The 12359-nt window shown below is 42.1% G+C and overlaps 1 protein-coding gene and 1 pseudogene across 2 annotated transcripts in view; one reads left to right on the top strand and one right to left on the bottom strand.

Moving 5' to 3' along the window:
- The window catches only part of MYO1D (myosin ID), a 361342-nt gene that overhangs the window by 229805 nt on the left and 119178 nt on the right, over positions 1 to 12359 (top strand). The window lies entirely within an intron of this gene.
- On the bottom strand, positions 817 to 1327 carry LOC123332699 (annotated as a pseudogene).

Here is a 12359-nt window from a genome sequence, read left to right as displayed (position 1 = left end):
CAGGACTGGTCTAGTCTGGATTTGTCTAATTGTTTCCTCATGGTCATTTAACTTATTCTTCTAGTCCCTGTATTTCCTATAAGCTGGAAATTAAATCAGGAGATGTTAATTTTTTGAACATTTATTTGGCTGCACTGGGTCTTAGGTGCAGCGTGTGGGATCTAGCACCCTGACCAGGGACTGAACCCAGGCCCTCTGCGTTAGGAGCAGAGAGTCTTAGCCACTGGACGACCAGGGAAGTCCCAGAAAGTGTTAATTTTCTTTCAGTTTTATACTTCCACACACTTAAGATTATATCTTGCATGTCAATAAAGAAGGCATGTGTACAGCTGACTCTGCCTTGTGGATCTTTAGGAAATGTTTCATTGTAGCCAAGCTATTATTATATTGCCCTTCAGTTCAGTCGCTCAGCCATGTCTGACTCTTTGCGACCCCATGAACTGCAGCACACCAGGCCTCCCTGTCCATCACCAACTCCCAGAATCCACCCAAACCCATGTCCATCGAGTTGATGTTGCCCTTGCTGTAGCCTAAATTCCAACTACTTATAGAACACATCCCATGTTTTCCTATGCACAATTAGAATTTAGCATAAAAAATTAAGATAAAAATGGCCACCAAGTATTTACCTATTAATAAGCTGCCCATCAGTTACAATACCTGTTATTTTCAGTTTTCTTTTACCAGTCTCTTTTTATAACAAAATTCTGCCAATGCTTTGATCTTTGATAGTTTTTGTATTGAAGTTTTTATAGTTTATTAATCCTCTCATTTAAAATCTGGGCAATCACCACATATAAAATCACTGCAGAGTCTTCACTCCTTTTTGCCAGTACCAACGATGGCCTTTACAGTCCTGCTGACTTTGTGCATTCTGCTCTTGTGTTCCTTTCACTGTTTTCTTGAATTTTTTTTCTTCTTATACAGGCCACATTCTGCAAGTCTGTGTTTGGATTTATTTTCCTTTGCATTATCCAAGAAATCGTAAATCACACCAAAGCTGTTGGCTTTGCCACCACCAAAATGGTTCTGAATCCAAATACGAAGATGACAGCTAGAATAGTCTTACATATTTTGTCTGGTTTTCCCCCCAGTTTTTGTCCTGGGTACTGTTGCCACTCCAGGATGAAGGACATCAGTGATCATTTGTTTCCATAGCTGATTGGTCGGGAACTTCCTGGTCCAGATAGCTACTGTGTTGTTCCTCATGGTGGTGGTTCCTCAGGCAGCCAGGAAGGGAAAATGGATACTTCTTATGTATTTCTACAACTTTTATCTCTCTCCCCCAAATCTCTGGCAACCACTGATCATTCTACTGTAGTTGTGCTTTTCTAGAATGTCATATACTTGGAATCATGCTTTTCATTCTGGCTTCTTTCACTTAGGAATCAGTATTCGAGGTTTTGTATATGCCTTTCCGTGACTTGATAGCTTATTTCTTTTTATTGCTGAATAGTAGTCCATTGTATGAATGTACCATAGTTGGTTTATCCTTTGGCTTATTGAAACATCTCAGTTGCTTCCAGTTTGGGGCAGTTATGAATAAAGCTGCTACAAACATTCACATCAAGGTTTTTGTATGGTCACGAGTTTTCAAATTGTTTGGGTAAAAACCTTCAAGTACAATTCTAGCTCCTGTGATAAGGCCAAGTTTGGCTTTATAAGATCCACTGATGGACAGGGAGGCCTGGCGTGCTGCAATTCATGGGGTCGCAAAGAGTCGGACACGACTGAGCGACTGAACTGAACTGAACTGAATTGTCTTCTAACATGACTATCGTTTTGCATTTCTACCAGCAATGATCAAGAGTTCTACACCAGATTTTTTTTTTTAATTTTATCCATTCTAACAGATATGTCGTGGTATCATTTATTTTTCTGTTACCCTAAATTATATAACCCAGCACTCATTGGGGTCTCAGTCAATCTTTAACTACAGATATCATGTCTCTCCTCTCTGTGGTTAGTTGGTTTGTGTTCAGGAGATGACAAGTGATCTTTACATAAGCCTATGTAAAATATAATTACAAGATAAATCAGGGACCTTTTTTTCCCTTGCATTAGCAAAAATCAATTTATCATTTAATCAAGATTCCAGGCACTCTTCACAGGAAAGATAAAAATAGGAAACCGTGACAGGTTTTTGAGAATATTCTCACAAATGGCATGATCAAATAATTATCCATAGCAGTCAGGATGAAATACTCAAGTTACAAGTGATCCCTTTTTTAACCACAGTGTAACTTTCCAGATACAGTTAGATTAGGAATGTTGCATTATTGTCAAATTAGTGTCATCCCCCTTGAGTCACTTTCTACATTTGTAAGTGGTAATATAAAATTAAAACATTAATTCCAATACAGTTGTCAAGAAAGGTTAAAATTTGTATGGGGGACGGTGGGGTCAGAATCTGAATGTTTTGCAAAGCGGGAAGACTCCTGGTAGCCACAGCTTGATGCAGAGACAAAGGCAAGAAACAGCCCACACAATTAGTCATGTTGTGTTCAAAACTTTGATCACGCCTCTTGAACTCCACTCATCATTCTAGAAATCCCTATAACTGGTGGGGGAAATTGCACCCCATGGCTGAGGCACATCGCTTGAATCAGTGCCCTGCTGCCTTTTGAGTTCCTGTGGACATGGGTGCTCCCCAGCCAGCGCTCAGGGAGCTGGTTGCTAAGACCGAGTTTAATTTGCATAAACATAAAATCTGTTCACCGGTTTCGAGGGAGACCACATAAACTGAAACATTTAACCTGACCTCAGCTGGGACTCCTCTTACCCTTTTGTTGGCAGAGTTGTGTTGGTTTTGCCTGACGGGTGGGTTTGAAAAATGTTTGAATCTGCCCGTGAAGGCTGTTTTTGATATAGTCCTTTTTTATCAGCATGGGCTTGATGGCTGAGGAAGCAGCCAATTAATTGACACAAATACCTCCTTTAGTTCTAGGGAGAATAGGAAGCAGGCAGGGGAGAGAAGAGAGACAATTATCTGAAAGGATGTGACTGTTTTGTAGAGGTGAATGGATCGTAATTATGCCAGGCTTCATGCTTTGTTACTCTATCTGACGTGACTCGCTGGAAAGATACTGTTTCATTTGGAAGATGGATTGTCCTTATAATGTGCTACAGGGGTGAACCCTGCTAAAAATCCATCGGCCTCCGGCTCTGCTCCCCATCACATTTCTCAAGCACCCTGCCCTCGTGGCTATATCCCAGGAGAAGGTGTTTCCATGGTAATCTCAATGGAGGCAGTCAGCTGATGTCTGGCACCGCCTGAGCTGGTGCTCGCCAGCCCTCTCCCCCTCACTCCTCCCTTGAGCCTTTAAACTATATTTATTAGTCCTCTTTAATGGAAAGTATATAACCCCTAATGTCAGACACTGAGTGGCTTTGGGTTTATTTATTTATTTGGGTAATAAACTTGCCTTCCTAATTAATTCTCAGCGAGTTCCTGCGAGCTGTAGTATTTCGAACATCTCATGCAAACGTTTAGATTTTTGCCTGTTATAACAAAGAGCGTTGCTTAGCAATATCGGATATTTGGAAACCTCCGTTCTTAAAAAAAAGTGATGTCTGTATGAAAGAAGAATTTTAAAAGATAAAGGTGTTAGGGTTTCAGTTTAATTTTTTTAAGAATCTTTTCTTGCTCTGATGCTTTAGCAGTGAAATGGTCCATTCCTTGTAATTTCTTTTAACACTCAGTTATTTCATATTTGGATTTGAGTGAGCCACATGGTTTTAAAATACTTCTAAGAAGTGGGACATCTAGCCAGGTTCTCTCACTTTCTTTTTTAATAAGAGAAGAAAGTCAGAATTTCAAAGCTACCCTATTGATTGTTTTCCTGACATGTGTTTGGAAGTAAATGTCTTTTGTTGTATGAGTTAGACAGCACCGCTTATGCTAAACCATACTAAATAAGCAAACCAACTTACAATGTCAAAAGGTGCTTTGGGGCAGAAGGTAGAGTCCATTTTCATTAGTACTGTACTTGGAAATTCAATTACAAATGTAAAACATGTATCAAAGCAGTGTCTGAAAGCAGCAATCATCAGAGCGCATGCATGATTCCTTTGAAAAGCTATCTCGTTAAAAAAACACAAAGCCTTTAAAAACTAAAGTATGAGAAAATTAGTATGACACTAACTCATTTATCCAGAGGTCAGATTGTTAGTAACAAGATCCTTTTAAAACAAAGCCCTGAATAGAGGTGTACACATAAAGGATCTGTGCATTTACAGAAATGTGTGCTAAGTCACTTCAGTCATGTCTGACTCTTTTGCAACCCCATGGACTGTAGCCCACCAGGCTCCTCTGTCCAAGGGATTTTCCAGGCAAGAATACTGGAGTGAGTTGCCATGCCCTTCTCCAGGGTATCTTCCCAACCCAGGGATCAGACCCACATCTCTTATGTCTACTGCCTTGGCAGGCAGGTTCTTTACCACTAGCGCCACCTAGGAAACCTTTGCCAAAATATGCCAATCATTATGTATATTAGCCAAAAGATGCTGGATTACATAAATAGACATCTCTAAGCTTGCAGGAATAGGCTTCCTTTTACACAAGTGTCTTATCAGAGCTCCCTTTTCTGCAGTCAATATTTTTGAACACCTACTATATGCTGTGCATTTGGCAGGCATTAGCAATGAAATAATACATCACCCAATCTTCGCACAGGCCTGTGGGAGAAGCAGAGAAGCCAACCAACCTGCCCAGAACAAGCATGTGGCAGCCATGTAGATACAGATGATTGTACCTTTCTCTCCAGGGGAAACTGTCACTCAGAAAATTAAAGTAATAGCCCAGGGTCACAAAGCTCGCAGGGAATGGCCCCTGGCTTTCGTTTGACTCTGGAACCCTTAGAATCACAACCCTGGTGGTGACTTCCTAGCACCGCCTCCCTTGATGATAAATAACACATACAACTAAGATCCTGTTTTAAAAAGAGAGAAGAGGGACTTCTCTGGCAGTCCAGTGGTTAACACTTTGCCTTCCAGTGGAGAGGGCATGGTTTCAGTCCCTGGTCAGGAAACTAAGATCCCATATGCCTTGGGACCAAAAAAAAAAAAAAAAGCCAAAATATAAAACAGAAGCAATATTGCAACAAATTCAGTTAAAGACTTTAAAAACTGGTCTGCATCTGAACAGAGAGACTAGCATGGAAACATATACATTACCATATGTAAAACAGAAAGCAAGTGGGACTTTGCTGTGTGACCCGGGGAGCTCAAGCTGGTACTCTGTGATAACCTAGAGGGTGGGAGATGGGAGGGGAGGTCAGGAGGGCGGGGACATATGTATCCCTGGGGCCGATTCACGTTTGGAAACATTTGTTGAAAGTTGGACTTGCCACCAAATTCAGTTCTTCCAATAGATGTTTCTTATATGTATGTGTGTCTCTGTGTGTGTGTGAGAGAGAGAGAGAAGGAGAGAAAATGACAGAGAGGGAGAGTGTGTGTGTGTGTGTGTTCTAAAAAGCCTGTGAAATGTATCCAAAAAAATAAACCTTCCTCAGAAATATCTTATGCCATCCCTTCTATGTGGAATCTAAGAAGAAATGATACAAATGAAACTTACTTACAAAACAGAAGGAGACTCACAGATTAGAGAACTGAATTTATGGGTGTGAGGGATGGGTGGGGGATGCGGGGTCAGCATAGTTGGGGAGTTTGGGATGGACCTGTACACACTGCTATATTTAAAATGGATAGCCAACAGGGACCTACTGTGCAGCACAGGGATCTCTGCTCATTGTCATGTGGCTGCAGTATTCTTGCCTGGAGGATCCCCGTGGACAGAGGAGCCTGGCCAGGTCGGGAAGAGTCAGGCAGGACTGGGCGACTAAGCACAGCGCAGCCTGGATGGGAGGGGACCTTGGGGGAGAATGGACACATGTATATGTGTACCTGTGCCGCTTCGCTGTTCAGCTGAAACTATCACAACATTGTTCATTGGCTATACTCCAGTACGAAATTAAAAGTTCTTTTTTTGACTGTGGTTTTACGTTTACAAAGTCTTACCAGAAGATCTTCCTTCAACAAGAGTGGTATAAGATCATCACTTTATGTTCGCTGACTCTCATCCCTTGTAACGGACATCACCATACATTGTCACATATCACTGGGAGACGGTCCGACCCTGGTCCTGAACTCTTAGGTATTAAATAAAGGAGCTTGTTTCTTTGTTACTGGTTGAGGTTCAGAGCTAAGGTTCTTTCCACTGAATCATTATAGTGAAGTTCTAGTGCACTGCAGGGAGAATCTGATTTTCTGATATAACAGACACATGGAAGATTTTCTTTTATTGGTATTATATCTAAATAAAGACGTCTTTACAATGTGCTAGGGATGGAGATAATGTGGTGGGATAAACCCTTCGACCTTGTCTCTACCTTTTACTCACTGTCCTCCACACATTCAATACACTGTGATTCTCTGAGGTCGACCATGGTGCTGTGGCGCTGGGCTGCTGCTGCTGCTACGTCGCTTCAGTCGTGTCCGACTCCATGCGACCCCATAGACAGCAGCCCACCAGGCTTCCTGTCCCTGGGATTCTCCAGGCAAGAACACTGGCGTGGGTTACCATTTCCTTCTCCAATGCATGAAAGTGAAAAGTGAGAGTGAAGTCATTCAGTCGTGTCCGACTCTAGCGACCCCGTAGACTGCAGCCTACCAGGCTCCTCCATCCATGGGATTTTCTAGGCAAAAGTACTGGAGTGGGGTGCCATTGCCTTCTCTGGCACTGTGCTAGGTACTGGAAATAAAGAGGAAGAAGACAGAGTCTCTGCTCATTGTTTGGTGGATGAGGCAGATATATACAGACGTCATCCCAGGACAGCTCATTACATGCTAAAACAAAGAGGCGTGATTTGCTGTGAAAGCGTGGAGGAGGGGCAGACATGGTCTCTCAGACAAGGAAGCAGTTCAGGGGTTCATAAGTGCAAACACTTGTGCATTTTTCTATATGGGGTACCTGTGTCTTTTTAGGTCAGCTGGCAAAGAATCCCCCTGCAATGCAGGAGACCCCAGGTTGATCCGTGGGTTGGGAAGATCTCCTGGAGAAGGGATAGGCTACCCACTCCAGTATTCTTGAGCTTCCCTGGTGGCTCAGATGGTAAAGAATCTGCCTGTAATGCAGAGACCTGGGTTTGATCCCTGGCTTGGGAAGATCCCCTGGAGGAGGGCAACCCACTCCAGTATTCTTACCAGGAGAATCCCCATGGACAGAGGAGCCTAGCAGCTACAGTCCATGGGGTCACAAAGAGTTGGACACGACTGAGCGACTAAGCATACAAAGGGATGTGTCAACAACTGCTTTTGGCAATGCAGAGGGACAAGTTTAGGAGACAAGATGAGGTTTGGTTTTTAGGAAGCTAATCCTGACAGCGTTAGCAAAGTATGGATGAACTGGGAAGAGGCTGATGAAATAAATACCATTCCAGTAAATGGGGCTTGGGACATGGTGCTACTGGTGATATTGGATTGAAATAGGGCCCCGAGAAGAATAAATTAAGGTAAGGTAATGAACTTCATCTTGGCTAGGTCAAACAAGTGGTCCCCAAGGAACCCTTATCTGAGTTTTCCCCAAATGGGCCGAGGACCCACCTGGTGCTCCAGAAAAGGTCTAAGTTTTGCGTTCACATTTGAGAATTTTTAGTCTTAAAGAGAGGGAAACTAGCAGCCTGTTCCCCCACTAGACCCAGGTTGTCCTCTCCTACAGTGAATGCCTCCTGGCTGCTCAGCCGCATTGTAAACTCCCTAAGGAGGAAGCTACATCTTCTAATCTGTTGGTGTGCGTGATCTAGAATAGCAAGCTGGAACTTCCAGTTCTGGACAAGATAGAATAGATTCATTTCTCCTCATCCTCCTCACTAATTACATCTGAAAACCATGAACATCATATTATAAAACAAACGTTAAGAAGACTCCTGAAAGATGGAGAGAAAGTGGACTAACTGGAGACTTGAGAAGCCACATGGCAGTGGGTTCCTTGGGATTTCTTTTGGTCTCTGTACATCCCATGCTAGAGAAGCCCCTTCCCAGATGGCACAGGCCAAAACAGTTCTCTTGTGCCAGAGGAACAGGAAGTGGGCAGCCTAGCAAAACAGAAACCTTTTTGACAATCAGTGTTCTTCTTGAGAAAAACACCCAGGAGGATTGCAGCCGCTCCTCAACCCCCCACTTCCATCAGCAAAGGTCTCATAGAAAACCTGGACCTCCTCCCTTGCCTGGAGTTATTTTAATTAATTATTCATTTAATTAAAATTATTTTAATTCAAAGAAAAGACCAGTGAGGAGAGTAATTTAAGTAAGTTAGTGGTTTAAGAGGAAAAAAATAGATTCAAAATCATGTAAAACTTGATTCAATTAGTAAAACAAGTAGCTTTGTAAAATAATAATTTGTCTAAGTTGAAGTTACTTAACAGTTTTACCTAAATCAATGGTTTTGTGCGATTAGAATCACTTGGGGAGGTTTTAAAAACTATGGATGCCCAGCCCTTTCCAAGCCCAAATAAACCAGAGTGTCCCCAGTGATTCTCACGTGCAGTCAAGTTTGAGAGCATCAGCCTAAATGGACCAGAGGGAATAGACAGAACACAAGTGGAGAAATTTTAACAACTCCTGAATAGTCAAAATAAATATGATGGCGTTTGTGCACTAAATTTTGCATGCTCTTTCTAAAGGAGGGCCCTCTTGGGCCATTTATCTTGCATCATGCACCCTAGTGATGAATCTGATTATCTGGTCCAAAGCCTACAACAGTAAATCTGAAGCAGTAATTAAAAGGGAGTCAGTCTCTCACAGGCGGTCATATTGATGTTTGCAGTACATGAAAACTGAACGTACAGGAGGGCTCAGAGGAGATTTAGTTCAGTTCCACTAGATGGCTTGGTATTAAAAACTTGTTGGAGTGATTTCTTGAGCTGTCTCCTCAGAGCAGTCGTTTTGGAATTAAAATTCAGTTTTTCACGAAACTACTGAGTCCTAAACTGCAAACCCAGGAATTCAAACTGCCAGAGAGTTGAGAGAGACCTCCAATAGGTCTGAGATTTTTAGCCGAAAGGAAACAATTAGCCATTTGGCTGATACCCAGCTATTTGGCTGATATTGGTAGGTTCTAACCCCATTTCCAAAGAATAGCAAGAAGAGATAAGAAAGCCTTCCTCAGCTATCAATGCAAAGAAATAGAGGAAAACAACAGAATGGGAAAGACTAGAGATCTCTTCAAGAAAATTAGAGATACCAAGGGAACATTTCATGCAAAGATGGGCTCGATAAAGGACAGAAATGGTATGGACCTAACAGAAGCAGAAGATATTAAGAAGAGGTGGCAAGAAAACACAGAAGAACTGTACAAAAAAGAGCTTCACAACCCAGATAATCATGATGGTGTGATCACTGACCTAGAGCCAGACATCCTGGAATGTGAAGTCAAGTGGGCCTTAGAAAGCATCACTATGAACAAAGCTAGTGGAGGTGATGGAATTCCAGTTGAGCTCTTTCAAATCTTGAAAGATGATGCTGTGAAAGTGCTGCACTCAATATGCCAGCAAATTTGGAAAACTCAGCAGTGGCCACAGGACTGGAAAAGGGCAGTTTTCATTCCAATCCCAAAGAAAGGCAATGCCAAAGAATGCTCAACCTACCGCACAGTTGCATTCATCTCACACGCTAGTAAAGTAATGCTCAAAATTCTCCAAGCCAGGCTTCAGCAATATGTGAACCGTGAACTTCCTGATGTTCAAGCTGGTTTTAGAAAAGGCAGAGGAACCAGAGATCAAATTGCCAACATCCGCTGGATCATGGAAAAAGCAAGAGAGTTCCAGAAAAACATCTATTTCTGCTTTATTGACTATGCCAAAGCCTTTGACTGTGTGGATCACAATAAACTGTGGAAAATTCTGAAAGAGATGGGAATACCAGACCACCTGACCTGCCTCTTGAGAAATCTGTATGCAGATCAGGAAGCAACAGTTAGAACTGGACATGGAACAACCGACTGGTTCCAAATAGGAAAAGGAGTACGTCAAGGCTGTATATTGTCACCCTACTTATTTAACTTATATGCAGAGTACATCATGAGAAACGCTGGACTGGAAGAAACACAAGCTGGAATCAAGATTGCCGGGAGAAATATCAATAACCTCAGATATGCAGATGATACCACCCTTAAGGCAGAAAGTGAAGAGGAACTAAAAAGCCTCTTGATGAAAGTGGAAAGTGGAGAGTGAAAAAGTTGGCTTAAAGCTCAACATTCAGAAAACGAAGATCATGGTATCCAGTCCCATCACTTCATGGGAAATAGATGGGGAAACAGTGGAAACAGTGCCAGACTTTATTTTTTGGGGCTCCAAAATCACTGCAGATGGTGATTGCAGCCATGAAATTAAAAGATGCTTACTCCTTGGAAGGAAAGTTATGACCAACCTAGATAGCATATTCAAAAGCAGAGATATTACTTTGCCAACAAAGGTCCATCTAGTCAAGGCTATGGTTTTTCCTGTGGTCATGTATGGATGTGAGAGTTAGACTGTGAAGAAGGCTGAGTGCTGAAGAATTGATGCTTTTGAACTGTGGTGTTGGAGAAGACTCTTGAGAGTCCCTTGGACTGCAAGGAGATCCAGCCAGTCCATTCTGAAGGAGATCAGCCCTGGGATTTCTTTGGAAGGAATGATGCTGAAGCTGAAACTCCAATACTTTGGCCACCTCATGCGAAGAGTTGACTCATTGGAAAAGACTCTGATACTGGGAGGGATTGGGGGCAGGAGGAGAAGAGGACGACAGAGGATGAGATGGCTGGATGGCATCACTGACTCGATGGACGTGAGTCTGGGTGAACTCCGGAAGTTGGTGATGGACAGGGAGGCCTGGCGTGCTGCGATTCATGGGGTCGCAAAGAGTCGGATACGACTGAGTCACTGAACTAAACTGAACTGGACCCCATTTCCAGGAGAAAGCAATGGCAACCCACTCCAGTACTCTTGCCTGGAAAATCCCATGGACGGAGGAGCCTGGTAGGCACGACTGAGCAGCTTCACTTTAACTTTTCACTTTCATGCATTGGAGAAGGAAATGGCAACCCACTCCAGTGTTCTTGCCTGGAGAATCCCAGGGACGGGGGAGCCTGGTGGGCTGCCATCTAGGGGGTCGCACAGAGTCAGACACGACTGAAGCAACTGAGCAGCAGCAATCCCATTTCCAATAAGGAATTTGACAAACTTAATCTAAATATGAAAAAGCCTTGCAACTTCCCTGGTGGGCCAATGGCTGAGACTCCACACTCCCAATGCAGGGGGCCCAGGGTTCAATTCCTAATCAGGAAACTAGATCCTGCATGCCACAGTTAAGACCCCATGCAGCCAAATAAATAATCAGATTTGCATGCCACAAATGAGATACTTGCACCAAAAGGAAAAAATGACTCAAGCATTTAAATTAATAAAAGAGGCTACAGCGGGCCCAGGTTCCTTGGTAACTCACTCTAAATTAATTTGTATCATAAAGTATGAAGTTCATTTGTGATGAAAACATTATGACTAGGTTGCACATTTTCTTCTTGGTGATGCCCTTGATTCCCTGTCCGAATGAGGAATATTTGGAGAAACTTGGAGTTGATATGGAAATGTTATTAATATTCAGTGCAGTTAGATAGATTGGTATTGGAAATTTATTTAAGAGTTTTGCTCAGTTGCCTTCATCAAGCAATTCAAATCAAGGGTTGAAGGGCCTTGTCAATCAATAATAGAAACTCAAGCCTTTAGTCAGTTGATTACAATTATTTTAGTTGGCCTGAATAATATTGATCAGTAGTACTAGGCTTATAATTAGGTGCTTGTGCCTGAAGTTGATTAAACTGGCTTGAAGACAATTTTTTTGGTACTGCTCACAGCCTGTATTTTGTAGAAAAGGCTTTATTTAACCAATAGAACGTCATATACTTTATTTACACATACTGGTATGATTTTTGGAGTATGTGGTCCAGGGGTGTGGTCACAGGAATGCCAGTAGCCTTGAGTATGTATCTGTTTTAAAGCACATTTACTAATTAATGTTCATTGTAACAACTCTGAATCCTTAAGAAAGTAAAAGAATAATTTTATAATGTTTAAGGAAGCTGGAAAACATCCTAAGAAAGTCTGTGTTCTTACATGTTCTTTCAACATGGTAAAAAAAAGTTTTTTTAATTTGTTGGAAGTAATATTTTCTGCAAAGGAATAAATTCTTAGTTATCCTGAACTCTGCATTCTTTCCATGATACGTTTACAAAATTAAGGTTTCTCTAATTTCAGGTCACTATTGCTGCATAACAATTTACCCCAAACTTACAACCAGCTACTTTTTATTATGATTATACCTCCTGG

The sequence above is a fragment of the Bubalus bubalis genome, chromosome 3 (assembly GCF_019923935.1).
Source record: "Bubalus bubalis isolate 160015118507 breed Murrah chromosome 3, NDDB_SH_1, whole genome shotgun sequence".
Classification (NCBI taxonomy): domain Eukaryota; kingdom Metazoa; phylum Chordata; class Mammalia; order Artiodactyla; family Bovidae; genus Bubalus; species Bubalus bubalis.
Note: the sequence above shows the minus strand (reverse complement) of the source record. Positions and strands in the feature narration are given on the sequence as shown.